The sequence below is a fragment of the Sorex araneus genome, chromosome 6 (assembly GCF_027595985.1).
Source record: "Sorex araneus isolate mSorAra2 chromosome 6, mSorAra2.pri, whole genome shotgun sequence".
NCBI classification, from domain to species: domain Eukaryota; kingdom Metazoa; phylum Chordata; class Mammalia; order Eulipotyphla; family Soricidae; genus Sorex; species Sorex araneus.
Window position 1 is genome coordinate 96665296 of NC_073307.1, and position 18104 is coordinate 96683399.

The following is an 18104-nucleotide window of genomic DNA, read 5'->3' on the forward strand; positions in this document are numbered from 1 at the left end:
CGGTTCCTGCTGCCATCCTGGGCAAAGGACGCTCTGGGAACCAACTGACATTCTGTGGACACAGAGAGAGGCTGTGTAAACTGTAAATCCACTGCACAAATGTTCGCGCTCACCCATGAGCTACACCCTGCTTTCTCTGCTCAGTTCAGGAAAGGCAACTTGAAAAAAAGCGAATCTGTAATCTTGGCTGGCAAAAGAATAATGTTTCAACGCACGTTGGAAATCAGTATCATTAAAATTGAATTAACAAGAGAATTTAAGCTTGCCGCCTTCGGCTGAAACTGGTGGCCGGGATCAGAGAGCTAGGACAGCGGGTGGGGCGTTTTCCTTGCATGTGGCTGACCGGGGTTCAATCCTTGGCACCCCGTTTGGTCCCCTGAGCCCCGCCAGAAATGATCCCAGAGTAAGAGACCGGATGAAGCCTTTAGCTGCAAAGTAGCTGACAGTGATTCTCAGAGGAGGGGCTGAAGACTCGAGGCTGAACTTTCCAGGAGGTTCCTGAAATTCCTTCCCGTGTGTGTGTCCAGCTCTCCTCTCTAACCTTCCAGCTGTGCTGGACAAGGCCCGCAGCCGAGAGCTGGGGGGCTGCAGATTGTGACACAGCCCCTCTCCTAAATTTCTTCTTTTGAAGAACTTGTTACTTTTAATAAAATTACTTAATGTTAAAGCGTGTTGGGATTTTGTTCTTTCAGAATCTCCCCTTTTTTTTTTTTTCTTAAATGTTGTATTTTGGCCACACCCAGCGATGCTCTGGTTATTCCTGGCTCTGCTGTCTGGAATCATTCCTGGAGGTGCTCTGGGGACCATATGGGATGCCGGGGATCGAACCCAGGTGGGCTGTGTGCAAGGCTATCTTAATACTCTCTCTCCAATGCCTATTTTAAAATCTTTTTGTCTCAGTTTGGCGTTCCATTAGGGTAACTGTCCAGAGACATCATCCATGCAAAGGTGGCTTTCCATTTCTCAGATCATCAGGGTCTTGAGACAAGAAAGGTTGGAGAAGAGATGAAGAGATGGGATAGTGGGGAGGCGCTTGTCTTACACACACCTGACCCAGATTTGGTCCCTGGCATTCCGTATGGTCCCCGAGCACTGCCAGGAGTAGTTCTGAGTGCAGAGCCAGGAGTTACCTCTGAGCACTGGATGTGACCCAACAACTAAAGAAAATAAATAAAATGTTAGGGAATGTCTCGCTCAGAAAGAGACCCAAGTGTCAACAAATGCGGATCAAGGCCACCCTCCCGCTCAGCCCTAGTGAGTGCTCCCCCTGACGTACATGCCCCCTTTTGGAGGAATTGTTAAAATTGCATGAATGCCTTTTTTTTCTTTCTGATGCCAGGGATCCAATCCAGGGCCTCGCACATGAAGGTTGCACACCCAGGGGCTGGGCTGTGGCTCCGAATTGCGTAGGCATCAGACTGAATTTGTAAGAATCATTCTCAGTACCACAGAAGGAAAAGTGGTAGACGGGCATATACTCACCACTGAGGGGCATTTCCTGGCTGCACAGGTGACATTACTGAGACAGAAGGACGCGCTCCATCTGGATGAAATTTAGCTTCTGCCTCCGAAATGTGTTGGCAAGGCCGTGGAAGCGCTGGAGTGTAACTTGCTGAGAAAGTTTTCTGTTTTTTTTTTTCTTTTTGGTGTTTGGTCCACACCCAACAGTGCTCAGGACTTATTCCTGGCTCTGCTTTCAGGGATCACTCCTGACAGGGTTAAGGGGAACCATATGGGGTGTCAGGGGTCAAATCTTACACACAGTCCTGTCTCTCTGGCCCCCAGAAGACTTTTCGTACATTGGGCTAAACTGTGTCATTGTAAGAGGAAGCCAGTGACTGTGTTTGCTCAGGAAGTTGGTGGGAGTAGGATTTAAGAGCGCCACGGAGGGTCTAGCACGATAGCACAGTGGGGAGGGCGTTTGCCTTGCACGCGGTCGGCCCGGGTTCGATTCCCAGCATCCCATATGGTCCCCTGAGTACCACCAGGACTAATTCCTGAGTGCAAAGCCGGTTGTGACCCAAAAAGCAAAAAACCACGGAGTTTCTTTTCTTTTCTTTTTTTTTTTTTGCTTTTTGGGTCACTCCCTGCATTGCACAGGGGTTACTCCTGGCTCATGCACTCAGGAATTACTCCTGGTGGTGCTCAGGGACCATATGGGATGCTGGGAATCGAACCCGGGTCGACCGCGTGCAAGGCAAACGCCCTACCCACTGTGCTATCGCTCCAGCCCCAGCCATAGAATTCTTTGCTCAGTGCCTACCATATGCTCGTTCAGTGGAACAGTGAGCCAGACAGTCTGAGCTTGAATTCGAAGTGCCCATTCTCTCTCCATTTGCCTTCAACTCCCTTGCCTCGTAGGAGCTCCTACTCCTCACTCTACCTGCCCCCCCAGACTCTCATCTTGGGGTTCTGCTGTGCCTGTGGACCCTCAGCATTGTGCCTGGCCTATCAGCTGGGACCCGCCACTACTGTTAAGAACCTCTCCCCAAACCCACTCGTCCCCTCACCTTGCTAGCTCAAAATTGGCCTGCGTGGGTGCATTGATACCCCAGAAATCTATGCTGCAGATCAGAACTTCCCAAGAAGCCTGTCGTAGTTTGCAGTGGCTCTAGGAAGGCAGCAGCCAGCTCTGGGCCCCTCCCGGCTGGGCCTATCGGGAAGGACCCTTGGTTTCTGAGAGCCCCACGCGAGGGCCTCGCCCCTCAGCCCACACTAACCATGTGTGCTGCAGGCCTGGCCCTCGGGCTGTCTCAGCAGCCGTCCATCCGCTCCATTTCCCGCCGCTGGCAGTGCAATTCCTTCTCCCCCTTGCGCTGGCTTTACTGGTCTCCTTGCTTCAGTCCAAAGTGAATCTTGAACTTGGCCTGACGCCCCTTCCCTGGGTGGGATGTTCCCCAGCTCCAAGATGCAGCCTGGATTGCCCAGCAGGGACACCGAGCGCGCCCACCCGCGCCCGCCACACGCCCACCCGCTCCCTGTGGCTCCCCGTGGTGCACGTGGGCAGCTGTCAAGGCCCAGTGCCGGTGACAGCAATGGGTTGTGACATCAGGGTTGAGTACTGTCAACAACCAACACCTTCTCAGACAAGTCTCGTGGCCTAATTTCTGGCTGTGGTCCCGGCCGCTGCTTTCCTGAGCCCAGTTCTCCAGCATTCCTTGACCTAAGAGCTCTCAAGTTCCCTTATTTATTTTGGGGTGTGTGTGGCTGGTGGGTGGGTGTGAGTGTGGGTGTGTGTATGTGTATGTGTTAGGGGCGGGACACAGTCTCCTAATGAATGGTCCTTAGGGGCTATTCCTCTGTGTGTATGCGTGCGTGCGTGTGTGTGTGTGTGTGTGTGTGTATGTGTGTGTGTGTGTGTGTGTGTGTGTGTGTGTTAGGGGGCAGGACAGTCACCTAATGGTCCTTAGGGCTGTTCTTGGGTAGATTCTCACAAAACCCAGTCTTTGATGACGTCTCAAGCTGCAGGCGTGCATGTATGTGTGTGTGTGTGTGTGTGTGTGTGTGTGTGTGTGTGTTAGGGGGCAGGACACAGTTGCCTAATGGTCCTTAGGGCTGTTCTTGGGTAGATTCTCACAAACCCCAGTCTTTGATGACGTCTCAAGCTGCAGGGTCACTTTCCCCGTAGCGTCCCTCGGTGTAGCAATTTTATCAAACTGAGTCTGCATTTTGCCTTCTGCTATGAAAGAATCTCTTATACAAAGAGAGAACTTGTCCTATACTCACAGGAAAACCTGGACTTTCTTTTTCCTTGATCCTCCCCTTCTTTATTTCTGCCAACACTCCCCTGTGTCTGCTTCCTCCTTATTGCTCACATTCCCTCCAGGCTAGAAACTGTCATCTTTTGTTTGTTTGTTTGTTTTATTTGGGGGCCACACCCAGCAGTGCTCAGGACTTACTCCTGACTCTGTGCTCAGGGATCACTCCTGGCTGGGCTTGGGGGGACCATATGGGATACCAGGGGTCGAACCCAGATGACCACATGCCAGGCAGGCACCCTGCCTGCATTTCTGTCTCTGGACTGTCGAAATAGGTTTGTTACTTTCCTCATCTAGGAAAGTTCCTAGGAGATTTGGGAACCCTAGTAACAGCATCGTAAAGAGTAATCCAGAGGGCTGGCGGAAGAGTATGAGGGTAGGGCTGCATACTTGGCATGTGTGTAGCCCCAGTTCTATTCCCAGGACCACATACCCCCAGTACCCCCAGATGTAGCACTGAAGGCCCCCGGCATGCAGACCACCAGGCCCAAGTGACCTGACGTCCCAGTGCCCCAGTATTCATCTGTCCAGCCCCGTTGGCCAAGTACTGCCTGGAGTGATTCCCCAGGCCTCCTGAGCACCTCTGGGGAGGACCCCCTCTTCAAAAGAGCAATAATCGGGGCTGGAGCGATAGCACAGTGGGTAGGGTCCCCTGAGCACCGCTGGAAGTAATTCCTGAGTGCAGAGTCAGGAATAACCCCTGAGCATCGCTGGGTGTGACCAAAAAAGAAAAATTTTTTTAAAAAAAGCAATAATCTGGAAGAGATGGCTCCTTGGGCTGCTCTGCGTGCAGGACACCCCGAGTCTGGTCCTCTTAGCATTACCAAGGACAACCCCAGACCACTGAGCTGGGAGACCTTCCTAACTACTACTGAGAGGCTCCTTTCCCTGCTGGTTCCCCATCATTTGCAGGACCCACTATTCAGCCTACAGCTTTTTTTGTTTTGTTTTGTTTTCTTTTCTTTTTAGGTCACACCTGGCAATGCACAGGGGTTACTCCTGGCTCTGCACTCAGGAATTACTCCTGGCGGTGCTCAGGGGACCCTATGGGATGCTGGGAATCGAACCTGGGTCGGCCGCTTGCAAGGCAAACGCCCTACCCGCTGTGCTATCGCTCCAGCCCCTCCAGTCTTCCCTCTTGGCGTCTGTGGGAGGTGAGACTTTTCAGGCGGCCTGAAGACACACGTGTTGTTTCTATTTGTCTGCTCCATTGTTCTCCAAGGCCGTTTCTTGGTGTGTGCACACGTCTCTTCATGAAACTGGGGCGCAGAGCTCCTGACGATCAGGAGGCCTGACATTTGCCCCAAGCTATTTGCCAAGGGCTTTCTTTCCAGATCTCATTTTCCCCGGCTGCCTGGTTAGGAGGAAGGAGTCCACCGGGTCCATGGCCCTGCCCGCCTTGAGCCTGGGAGGTCTCGAACAGGCCGATCCACCTATCTTCTGCCTCTCACTTATCTATTTTTTGTTTCTTTTTTTTTGCTTTTTGGGTCACACTCAGTGATGTACAGGAGTTACTCCTGGCTCTGCACTCAGGAACTACCCCTGGCGCTGCTCAGGGGACCATATGTGATGCTGGGATTCAAACCCAGGTTGGCTGTGTGCAAGGCGAACACCCTCCCCGCTGTGCTATCGCTCCAGCCCCTCATTTATCTTTTTACTTGAAACTTGACTTTAAAAAAATCTTTATGGGGGGCGGGAGTGATAGAACAGCGGGAAGGGCGTTTGCCTTACATGTGGCCGACACGGGTTCAATCCCCAGCATCCCATAGGGTCCTCTGGACACCACCAGGAGTGATTTCTGAGTGCAGAGCCAGGAGTCACCCCTGAGCATTGCCGGGTGTGACCCCAAAAGTCAAAAAATAAGATTAAATAAATATAAAGTCTTTGTGGACCCGGCAGCATGTAGGGCACTTGACTTGCATGTGACCTACCGGGGCTGGATTCCCACCACCCCATGGTCCCTGAGCCCACCAGGAGTGATCCCTGAGCAGAGAACCAAGAATAATCCCTGAGGGGATGGGGTGGGGGTGATGAGAGGGATACTGGGAGCACTGGTGAAGGGATGAGTAAACGATCACTGTATGAGTGAAATGCAAACACAAAAGTTCTTACGTTTGTAACTGTACATCACGGTGATTCTCTAATAAAAAAATAAAAAAAGAAGAAGAATCCCTGAGCATCACTGTGGGTGTGGCCCATAAAACAAAACACAGAGAAAAGAATAAAATTTAACTTAATATAAAAATAAATCAAGCTTCGGGGCTGGAGTGATAGCACAGCGTGTAGGGCGTTTGCCTTGCACTCGGCTGACCCAGGTTCGATTCCCAGCATCCCATGTAGTCCCCTGAGCACCGCCAGGGGTAATTCCTGAGTGCTGAGTGCAGAGCCAGGAGTGACCCCTGTGCATCGCCGGGTGTGACCCAAAAAGAAAAAAAAAAATCAAGCTTCTTGCTGAGGGACCAGGGCAATAGTGTAGCGTTGCGGGCAGGGCTTTTGCCTTGCCCACGACTGACCTGGGCTCGATTCCTAGCCTCCCACGTGGTCCCGCAAGCCCACCAGGAGTGGTTTCCAGAGTGCAGAGCCAGGAGTATGCCCTGAGCTCCAACAAGTGTGGCCCCAAAACAAAACAGAAAACCTTGGTGAAGAGCCAGAGAGAGAGTACGAGGTTTAAGGTACTTGCCTTGCGCGGGGCGAGGCCTGGTATGATCCCCGGGTCATGTGGCCCCTGAGCAGGCCAGAGGTCACTCCTATGCACGGACACAGAGTAAGGCCCTGAGCACTGCCAGGTGTGGCCCGAGCCGCCAACACGCCCTCAAATGTGGGCAAGTTCTGGGAGCTGTAAGGGCTGGCGCACGTGCTGGGGTCCTGGGGTTGATCCCCAGCACCAAGTGCTCCCCGAGCAGCACCAGGAGTAGCCCCGGTACTGCCGAGAGCGTGGCCCAGTCTGCGCCTTTCAGCAGCTACAGCGATCACCCACGGGATCCCGGTGTGAGAAGCTTCCGTCTCCCCTAAACCGCCCCATGCTCTCCCTGCACGCTCCCATCCCTCGCGCGGGCCACCCCCCCTCTGTCGGCCGATTCTAAGGGGCTGATATTTTTCCCACAACTTTCCAGAATTTTTTTTCCAGTCACCTCCGGGCCTGAGTGCTGTTCCGTCTCGGGCAGGGAGAGAAGCCCCAAAGAGCAGGGCAGCCGGGGACGCGCACGGCCTTCAGCGCGGCCGAGCACCGCGGCCGCCCCAGGCTGCCCAGGAAGGGTTTCCGGGCTCCACCCCAGCAGTGCCGAGGGAGGCCCTCCAAAAAAAAAAAAAAAAAATCAGAAAAAATGAAACAAAAAAACAAACAACATAATGGCCCGATTCATCCAAGAGTGGGAACAATTTGTTCCATTTTATTCCATCTGATGGATGCGCTCTCTGCTTATCTGTTCAGGGACTGAAGGACATTTGGGCTGTTTTCTGTTGCAAGTGTCTCCGGATTTTTTTCATTGCTGGGGACGGTGGCTGCTCTCCACCTGCTAAGGAGCAACTCGGGGCTCTGGGCCGGGGTCACTCCTGGTAGTGTTGGGTGGAAGCACGTGGCTCTGGGAAGGGGACCAGGGCCAGCCACTTGCGGGGAAGCGCCTTAACCCCTGGACTCTCTCTGCCTGCCCCCCCACCGCCCCGCTCCCCACCCAGGGTTTTGGTTCACTGGACTCTGGGGTTTTATTTTTTTATTTTTATTTTTTATTTTGAGTGGCAGAGACCCACCCGGGTCTCATAGGAGGTGAGACTATCATTTTTCTGTTTGTTTGTCTTCTTTCACAGATTTTGGAAATTGTGGTACTATACCTAACATAAAATTTGCTATTTGGGGGCTGGAGAAATAGCACAGCAGGTAGGGCATTTGCCTTGCACGTGGCCGACCAGGGTTCAATTCCCAGCATCCCATAGGGTCCCCTAAGCACCACCAGCGGTAATTCCTGAGTGCAGAGCCAGGAGTAACCCCTGTGCATCGCCAGGTGTGACCCAAAAAGCAAAAGAACCCCAAAAATTGCTATTTGAATTGTATCATTTACTAGCATTAAAAACAGAGCCTTGAATGTAGCCAACCCAGGTTTGATCCCTGGCATCTCATATGGTTTGATGAGCACTCCAGGAGGGATTCCTGAATTCTCAGAGCCAGGAGTAAGCCCCGAACACTGCCATTGTGGCCCAAAATATCTAAAAATAAAAATAATTTAAAATAAATAATCATTAATTATAAATATTCATTAATTATTAAATAATAAATAGGTTTTTTTAAACCAGGAGGCTGGAGAGATAATACAGCGGTAAGGCACTTGCCTTACATACGGCTGACCTGGGTTCGATCTCCAGCATCCCATATGGTCCCTCCAGCAGCCCAGGAGTAATTCCTGAGTGCAGAGCCAGGAGGAACTCCTGAGCATCACCAGGTGTGGCTCCAAACCCAAAATAAATAAATATTAAAACATTTAAAAGATTCTGGGTTCATTGGTGGTGGAGAATGGACACTGGTGGAGGGATGGGCTCTCAAACATTGCATGAGGGAAAAACAAGCACGAAAAGGTGTGAATCTGTAACTGTACCCTGTGACTCACTAAAAATAATAATAATAATAATAATAACTTTTTTAAAAAACAAACATTTAAAAGATTGTATGCCAAAGCGGCTGGAGCAATAGCACAGCGGGTAGGGCGTTTGCCTTGCATGCGGCTGACCCGAGTTCGATTCCCAGCATCCCATATGGTCCCCTGAGCGCCGCCAGGGGTGATTCCTGACTGCAGAGCCAAGAGTAACCCCTGTGCATCTCCAGGTGTGACCCATAAAGCAAAAAAAAATAAATAAAAATTTAAAAAAATAAAAGATTGTATGCCAAAACACCAATTATTTGCAGAACTTTGCGTGGTGCGGGGGAGCAGGTGCAGGGAGGTCAGAGCAGGCGCTGCTCGGGCCTTTCACCCGCCTCTGTACTCAGGGGTCGCTTCTGGCAGGCTCAGGGGGCCAGATGGGGGTCAGGGATGGAGCCAGTGTCAGCTGCATGCAAGGCAAGTGCCTTCCCCTCCTGACCACTGCCACTCAGGCTGGCCCCCACCCGCCCGCCCTCCCTTCCTACCAGCAAAGCATGCGTTCAGCACCTTGAGTGACTTTCCTGGGTCCCAAATAGAAACCTTTCACCCACCAGTTCTCCATTCCTCCCTTCCACAGCCCCTGGGAACCTCTATCCTAGAGCTGGCAATTCTAGGAATCTTATGTGATGTGTGGTGCATATGGTGCATGTCTTACAGTTTTGGTGTTCCGTTGCTGTTTTATTATTATTATTATTATTATTATTTTTGCTTTTTGGGTCACACCCAGCGATGCACAGGGGTTGCTCCTGGCTCTGCACTCAGGAATCATTCCTGGTGGTTCTCAGGGGACTATATGGGATGCTGGGAATCAAACCCGGGTCGGCCACATGCAAGGCCAGCGCCCTCCCCGCTGTGCTATTGCTCCAGCCGCCCCTGGTTTATTATCTTTTGGGGAGAGATGTTGGGCCACACGCTGCATGCTCAGGGCTTCCTTGTGGCTCTGTGCTCAGAGAACTGCGTATATGGTGCTGGGGAGGAACCTGGTTGGCCACATGCAAATCAAGCAGAGAGGCGTATGCAGAAGTTTCTAGAGGTGTCGAAGCGATAAAACAGCAGGTTTGGTGTTTGCCTTGCACGCTTTCGATCCAGGTTCGATCCCCAGCATCTTATATGGTACCGCAAGCACCACCAGGGGTAATTCTTGAGTGCAGAACCAGGAGTATCACCGGCTATGACCCACAAAAAGAAAAAAGGAAAAAAAAAGGAATTTTCTATCGCTCTCCTTGGGTATTTGAAGTCGCTGGTTCAAGCAAGCGAGGGTCAGTGTAAGCTCCTTACCGCCTCCTCCTGTCCCCCAACCCCCATCACACACCCTCCCCCCAACCCCCCCAAGTCTGTGCTGTTCCAAAGGCCAGTCAAGATCTTCCTGACACGCCCACTTCCGTGGCCCTGAGTCTTTCCCCAGGACACACAGCGCCCTTTGGTGTTTGTCTGCCGGGGTCCCGCCCCCTCCCCTCGCCCCCAGGTGGGTGGCACTAAGTCCTTCTCCAGTCCCGGTTTCTCACCTCCTTGCTGTGCTAACAAAGGAACCACAAGCTGAAAGCAAAGGTCAGAGGCTCAGAGTCCCCCTCCCCTGCCCGCTCCCCGGTGTCCGTGTCTGTGGACCCTCTTGGGAGAGTACGGGACAGACGGACCTGGCCACAGTCGCTCCAAGCCCCGCCTGGGGCTGGGTCCAGCCCGTAGGTGCTTGACTGGTTCTTGCTGTCCCATGAACCCCCTGCTCTTGGCACACTGTCCCTACCCGGCCCAGCGGCCCAGCCAGAGGGGGCGACTTGGTGGCCGCAGCCTCGGCAGGATGTTTGGTTCTTGTTTGCGCATCAGTCCATGCCGGGCTTTCCTGGGGAGATGCGGGGGCAGCAAATAAATAAAAGGGAAGATGGAGCAGGAATGGGGTCCCTTCCGGGGCGCACAGACCTACATGTGCTGGGAGTGCCTTCCCCCGTGCTGGACAGCACCTGGACATGGCCCCACCTAACAAAGAACGAGGGCCGGGGAGGGAGCAATAGGACAGCGAGTGCTATCGCTGCAGCCGACCCAGGTTCGATCCCCGGCAGCCCATATGGTCCCCATAAGCCCTGCCCAGAGTGAACCGTGAGCACAGAGCCAGGAGTAAGCTCTGAGCATTGCCAGATATGACAAAAAAGAAGAAGGAGGAGGAGGAGGAGGAGGAGGAGGAGGAGGAGGAGGAGGAGGAGGAGGAGGAGGAGGAGGAGAAGAAGAGAAAAGTTGTGAACAGGGTTCCGAGGGTTGTTAAGAGAGAGAGGAGGTAAGTATAGAGCGAGGTGGAGGTGAGCGTGGAGATGAGACGACAAGGAGCTGATACAGGACAGTGGCTGAGGTTACCGGGGAGAGAGCACTCTGGCAGAAATGGCCCTGTGGGGACAAAGGCCCCTGTCCCGGGCTCTGGAGCTCAGTGACATGCAGCTCAAGGGGGAAGGAATTTGTCTCAATCTAGATTCTCCTCGACTAGGGACAAATGACAAACAGAAGAGGGACTTTCCCCTCCAGCGAAGCCCATGTTTCCTGCTGGCACAGATCTCTGTCTCTCTGTCTCTGTCTCTGTCTCTCTCCCCTCACATTTCTCTAAGCAAATTTCTTTAAATAAAACTATTGTTTGACTTCACTTGAAAAAAAATAAATGAGCCATAGCTTTGACCTTTGCCAAGAGCTGAGTCACCGTAGATCTCGCTCTGAGAGCGGCACGCCACCTTTTAATACATCGAACCGTCACGTTGAGTTCTTTCCCGGAGAACGCCATGGCCCTCCCCAAGACTGTTTTTCTATAGGATTCCAGTCTTTTTACACTGAGTTACAGGAATTCATTTCCTACGGAATTTTTTCATGTGTTCTAGATTTTATTGTCTCACTTGTCTTGATTTTGTTCTGTTTGCCATGAATTAAAAAAAAAAAATTATCCTGCTCCAAGTTACTAGCTGTATGATTAAAAATGATAATTTTTTTAAATCCAGCATTTTTATGGCTTTTGTATTTTAGATTTTTTTTTTTGGGTCACACCCAGCAATGCACAGGGGTCACTCCTGGCTCATGCACTCAGGAATCACCCCTGGCGGTGCTCAGGGGACCATATGGGATGCTGGGATTAGAACCCGGTCAGCTGCATGCAAGGCAAACGCCCTACCCGCTGTGCTATCACTCCAGCCCCTGTATTTTAGATTTATATCATTGAGATATTGGAGGTTTATTTTAGGGTCCAGGCAATGCAAGAAAGACAGATGCATTTGTTTCCGGATAGGGACTCAGTATTCCCAGCGCAATTCATTACATAACCTATTACAGGTCTCCTCCGACTTTTATGGGGTTACATCTGATAAGGCCATTATAAACGGAGAATATTGGAATGTTGAAATACATTCCATACATTTAACCTGCCCAAGAGCACGGCTCAGTCTGGACGATCTTCTAAGTACTCAGAAACTCTTCATTGTCCCCTATTGGGCAGAATCATCTTCCACAAAGTCTCATTTCTATCAAAGGGTTGGAGTCTCCTGCAATTTATTGAATACTGGACAAACAGTGAGAGCCAGTCTGGGGACCCAGAGGTCCAGCTGGTGTGTGCTGCCTGCAGGGGCCGGGAGCTGCTCCGCCCACAAGGCGGAGCCAGGAGGCCAAACACAAGACCACAGGGTCGATGCCCTTGGCGAGACGTTCTCCTACAGCTGTGACGCCATGAGCCACGAGTCTTTGCCATTTCCCCAGTATATTTTGGTCTGTTTCTGGGTATTTTTCTGTTCTCCTCTTTTTTACTGTGTTCTATTCTATTCTATTCAATTCGATTCGATTCAATTCTATTTGATTCTATTCTAATCTCTTTTGTCTGTTTCTGAGTTCTGTTTGATTCATTTGTCCATTCTTATTCCCAAACAAAAAGTATTTAAAATTACTTCTGTTTTTATCAATTGTAAACCACAAAAACAATACCCAAAAAGAAGAGGGAGGGAGAGAGAGAGAGAGAGAGAGAGAGAGAGAGAGAGAGAGAGAGAGAGAGAGAGAGAGAGAGAGAGAGGAGAGGGAAGGAAAGAACCTGCCATAGAAGCAGGCAGGGGGTGGGAGGGAACCCTGGGACACTGGTGCTGGGAAATGCACACTGGTGGAGGGATGGGGGTTGGAATACTGTATGACTGACTGAAATCCAATCATGAACAGCTTTGTAAGGGTCTATCTCACAATGATTCAATAAAAAAGTTTAAAAAAATCACTACTGCTTTATGACTTATTATATTATCTGGTTGAGCTAATACCACACCCATCCTTAGCTTTTTCCTTTTTTTTTTTCTGATTCCCCATTACAAATTTTGTCGTTGGAGCGATAACACAGTGGTAGGGCGTTCGCCTTTCACGAGGCTGACCTGTGTTCGATTCCTCCGCTCCTCTCGGAGAGCCCGGCAAGCTACCGAGAGTATCTTGCCCACGTGGCAGAGCCTAGCAAGCTACCTGTGGCGTATTGGATATGCCAAAAACAGTAACAATAAGTCTCTCAATGAGAGACATTACTGGTGCCCGCTTGAACAAATCGATGAGCAGTGGGATGACAGTGACAGTGACAGTAACAGTTCATACCTAGTAGTGCTCAGGGCTTACTCCTGGCTCTACACTCAGGGATCACTTCTGACAGTGTTCAGGGGACCATCTGGGGTGCAAGAATTCAAACCCAGGTCAGCTGCATGCAAGGCAAATGTCCTACCTGCTGTACTATTACTCTGGCCCCTCGTTAAAATTTTTTAATTAATTTCTTTTGGCTTGGGGGCCACAGTCAGCAGTGCCCAGAGCTTTCTCCTGGCTTTCTGCCTAGGAATAACTCCTAGTGAGCTCAGAGGACTATATAGGGAGCTGGGGATCGAACCTCGTCAGCCAAGTGAACATAAGTGCCTAACCAGCTATCCTATCGCTCCAGCTCTTGCCCTTGAAAATGTTTGTTTTCATTATTGAGGGGCTGGTGAGATATTACAATATGTAAGGCACTTGCCTTGGATGCAGTTGACCTGGGTTTCATCCCTGGCACACACATGGTCCCCTGAGCACTGCCAGTAATGATCCCAGAATGAGAGCTGACTGTGCCCACCATGAAAACAAAGGCAGACTAGGGGTTAATGCAATTCCCCATTTACCACTCTGAAGTCCTAGGACCCTTTAAATTTCTGCTAACTCTGCTTTGCCTGTGCTCCTTCCCACCCCCACTCAGGGGTTACTGGTGCACATTTAGGAATCACTCCTGGCGGTGCTCGGGGGACTGTTTACAAGGCAGGCGACTGAACCCTAGTCGGCTGTGTGCAAGGCTAGAGCCCTTACTGTTGTATTGTCTCTCCAGCCCCACCTGTGCTCTCTTTTCTGTTTTTTGGTGGGAGGTAGGAGTGCGGTGAAGGGCGTTTGGGCTATACCCAGTGGTGTTCAGGGGCTACTACTGGCTCTGCTCAAGGGTCACTCCTGGGAATGCTTGGAAACCATATATGGTATCAGGAATTGAATTGGGGTCTGCTGGATGCAAGGCAAGCACATTACCCTTTTTTGTTTTGTTTTGTTTTGTTTTTTGCTTTTTGGGCCACACCTAGCGATGCTCAGGGGTTACTCCTGGCTCTGCACTCAGGAATTACTCCTGGCAGTGCTTGGGGGACCATATGGGATGCCGGGGATTGAACCCGGGTTGGGCACGTGCAAGGCAAACGCCCCACCCGCTGTACTATCACTCCAGCCCCACACTTTACCCTTTTTTAAAATTTCAATTGAATCACCGTGAGATACAGTTACAAGACCTTCATATTTGAGTTTCAGTCATACAATAATAGAATATCCACCCTCCACCAGTGCACATTATCCTCCATGATCAATGTCCCCCCTTTCCTTCCTTCCCCCTGCCTCTATGGCAGATAATTTCCCCCATACTCTCTCTCTACTTTTGGGCATCATGGTTTGCAATATAGATACTGAGAGGCCATTACGTTTGGTCCTTTATCTACTTTCAGCACACATCTCCCATCTTAAACAATCCCTCCTACCATCATTGACTTAGTGATCCCTTCTCTATCCCAGCTGCCTTCGCCCCCAGCTCATGAGACAGGCTTCCAACTATGGCGCAATCTTCCTGGCCCTTGTCTCTACTGTCCTTGGGTGTCAGTCTCATATTATGTTATTTTATATTCCACAAATGAGTGCAGTCATCCTATGTCTTTCCCTCTCTACCTGAATCATTTCACTTAGCATGATACTCTCCATATCCATCCACTTATAAGCAAATTTCATAACTTCATCTTTCCTAACGGTTACATAGTATTCCACTGTGTAGATGTACCAAGGTTTCTTTAACCAGTCATCTGTTCTCGGGCACTCCGGTTGTTTCCAGATTCTGGCTATTGTGAACAGTGCTGCAGTGAACACACAGGTGCAGATGCCATTTCTGCTGAAGCACTTTACCCTTATACTGTCTCTCCGGCCCTCTGGTAATTCCCGAGTATCCCAGATGTCTTCCTGACTCTCTCTGTTATGGTGGTCTGTGGTTTTACAGCACTGTCATGTTTGGACGCACCATGAGCCAGAAATGTGCCTTAATGAGACAGCGAACTCACTCAAAGTTGTGCGTTTCTCTTACTGGCCAGTCATTCCCCACCCTCTCATTTTCTCCTCTTTTTTTTTTTTTGTTTTTTGTTTTTTGGGTCACACCCGGCGATGCACAGGGGTCACTCCTGGCTCTGCACTCAGGAATCACCCCTGGCGGTGCTCAGGGGACCATATGGGATGCTGGGATTTGAACCCGGGTCCGCCGCGTGCAAGGCAAACGCCCTACCCGCTGTGCTACCGCTCCAGGCCCTCATTTTCTCCTCTTCCCTCCCTACTCCCAGACAGAAAACTGTCGGAGTGAAGCCAGTTACTAACCCGCAATGACCTCTGAGTGCGCAGGTGAAAGGAACAGGCCCCTTTCACTTTGAATCAAAAGCTGGAAATCAGGACACTGACCAAAGAGACAGATTGAAAGTCTAGACTGGCTAAGTGCTGGGCTGGGCTTCCGGTTTCAGGTAACAAAGTTGTTTGCATAAAGGAAAAGTTGGTTTTAGAGGTTTTTTTTTATTTTTTTGTGGGGAGGGGTTGTTTTTTTTTGGGGGGGCGCACACCTGGGTTGTGCTCAAGTATGGGTTTACTCCTGGCTCTGTGCTCAGGGATCACTCCTGGCAGGGCTCAGGAGACCATATGGGGTGCCGGGGATCGAACCCCGGTCAGCCACATGCATGGTAGGCCTCTGGCTCCTGCAAAGTGCAATTTGAAAGAACAGAGAGTAACCCGTGAGATGCGCTGTGTACATTCAAGCTGTGTGACGTGGGCCCGAGCACTGGGCCTCTCTGAGTCTTCTCGACAGCATTAGAGGACTCAGCAGCTGTGCGGGTGCTGGAGATAATGGCATAACTGTGGGTTCCTGTCCCTCCTCTCCCCCACGCAGCTGTGTACTGCCAGGCTGTGTGTGAGCCCCAACATTCCTTCCAGCGGTGAGCAGCTTGGGGCACGAAGGGTTAACCGGAAGTGCGGGAGAGCCAGGTGACTTTCCGTTGCTTTCCAGGCAGAACCAACCCGGAAGCAATCCCCAGGCACAGGGTTTTTTGGGGGCAGGGCCAGTTCGAAGGTGAATTCCCGGCTTGCCAGACCTGATCTCCAGGTTTTGGGGTTTGGGAAATCCAGTTGTTCTGAACTGACCCTGGGGGCGTAGGCGGGGCACGTCCCTTTGTTTTTCTAAACTGCTTCTCTGACCACCCCCTCCCAGTAGTACTTCCTGGGTCACAGACCGAGGGTCTTCAGGGGGGATGCCCCAAGGTGGACAATTCCCCCCAGCCTGGCAGTAGGTTCTTCATAGATTTCATTTTTCTCTAATTTTTCAAAAAAAAAATAATTGAGATGCGGGAGCAGAGTAATAGTAGAGCAGGCAGGGCGCTAGTTAGTCCCCCAAGACCCTCCAGGAGTGATCCCTGAGCACTGCCGTGTGTGGTCCCCAGAATAAACCGAAACATTGAGATGAAATTCCCAGAACATAAACTTTTTAATCTCAGGGGGCATGTTTCACCCAGGGAAGGTTCTGAGTTCAGCCCCAACACCCCAAAACGAAACAAATGAAAAGTGCGCTTACTGGCATTTAGTACACTTTTAGCCTTGTGCAAACAGCATCTCTAGCTGTTTCAAAATGTTTGAGCCTCCAAAGAAGATTCTGCCCATTGGAAATGTAATCCTTGGGGCTGGAGCGATAGCACAGCGGGTAGGGCGTTTGCCTTACAAGCGGCCGACCTGGGTTCGGGTTCGATTCTCAGCATCCCATAGGGTCCCCTGAGCACCGCCGGGGTAATTCCTGAGTGCAGAACCAGGAGTGACCACTGTGCATTGCCGGGTGTGACCCAAAAAGAAAAAAAAAAAAAAAGAAAGAAAATGTAATCCTTTCCCATTTCCCCTTGTCCCAGGAGGTTGCTCTGGCTATTTTGCATGAATAGAATCAGACACCTGGTCTTTGTTTTGTTTTGTTTTTGCTTTTTGGGTCACACCCAGCGATGCTCAGGGGTGACTCCTAGCTCTGCACTCAGGAATCACTCCTGGTGGTGCTTGAGGGACCCTATGGGATGCTGGGAATTGAACTTGGGTAGGCCGCGTGTAAGACAAACGCCCTCCCCGCTGTACTATCCCTTTGGCCCCTGCTTTTTTTTTTTTTCTTTTTGGGTCATACCTCAGCAATGTTCAGGAGTTACTCCTGTTCTTCACTCAGGAATTACTCCTGGCAGGGTAGGGTTCTGGGGATCAAACCCAGGCTGGCAAATGCCCTCCCGTTCTTTACCACAGACGAATGAGCCACTTGTAGATCTACTCAGCAGTGCGCAAACCTTGGTTGGTTCTGATGTTTTTGTTTGCTTGTTTGTGGTGTTCGGCGAACACATGTTGCTGGTGATCAAACCAGTGCCTCCTGCGTGCTCAGCCTGCGTTATTCCAGTCCCGAGCTGGGGTCTGACTTTCATAAACAATGCTGCATTCCTGTAGAGCCCGTGTCTGAACAGCGTTTCTTGGCTGTCTAACGTGTGCTCTCCTCCTAGAACCTCTGTTCTGCCCCTCTGGGAGAAACACCTGCCTTCCTGAGCAAGGATCAGTTGTGAGCTAGTGGACAAACTGTCACCGTACTAACAACTCCCACTGCTCCGGCCAGTTCTGTGTCTTCCTGTAGCCGCCAGATAGCTGCCTGTCACTACACTCAGCACCTAACACCTGTTCTAGAGAGATAGCTCAGGAATTAAGGTGTTGGGTTTGGGGGCTGAGCAATAGCACAGCGGGTAGGGCATTTGCCTTGCACGCGGCCGACCCGGGTTCGATTCCCAGCATCCCATATGGTTCCCTGAGCACCGCCAGGGGTAATTCCTGAGTGCAGAGCCAGGAGTGACCCCTGTGCATCGCCAGGTGTGACCCAAAAAAAAAAAAGTGTTGGGTTTGCATGTTGTCCATATGATCACCTGAGGACCACCAGGAGTGATCCCTGAGCACAGAGCCAAGAGTAAGTCCTGAGCACAGCAGCCACCTGTGGCCCCCAAACCAAAACCAGGGGTCTGGAGAGATAGTAGAGTGGATAAGGCACTTACCTTGCACACAATGGACGGAGGTTCAATCCCCAGCATTCCAGATATCCCTTCAGCCCCCCCAGGGTTGATTTTGAGTGCAGAGCCAGGAGTAAGCATTGACAGGTGCACCCCCA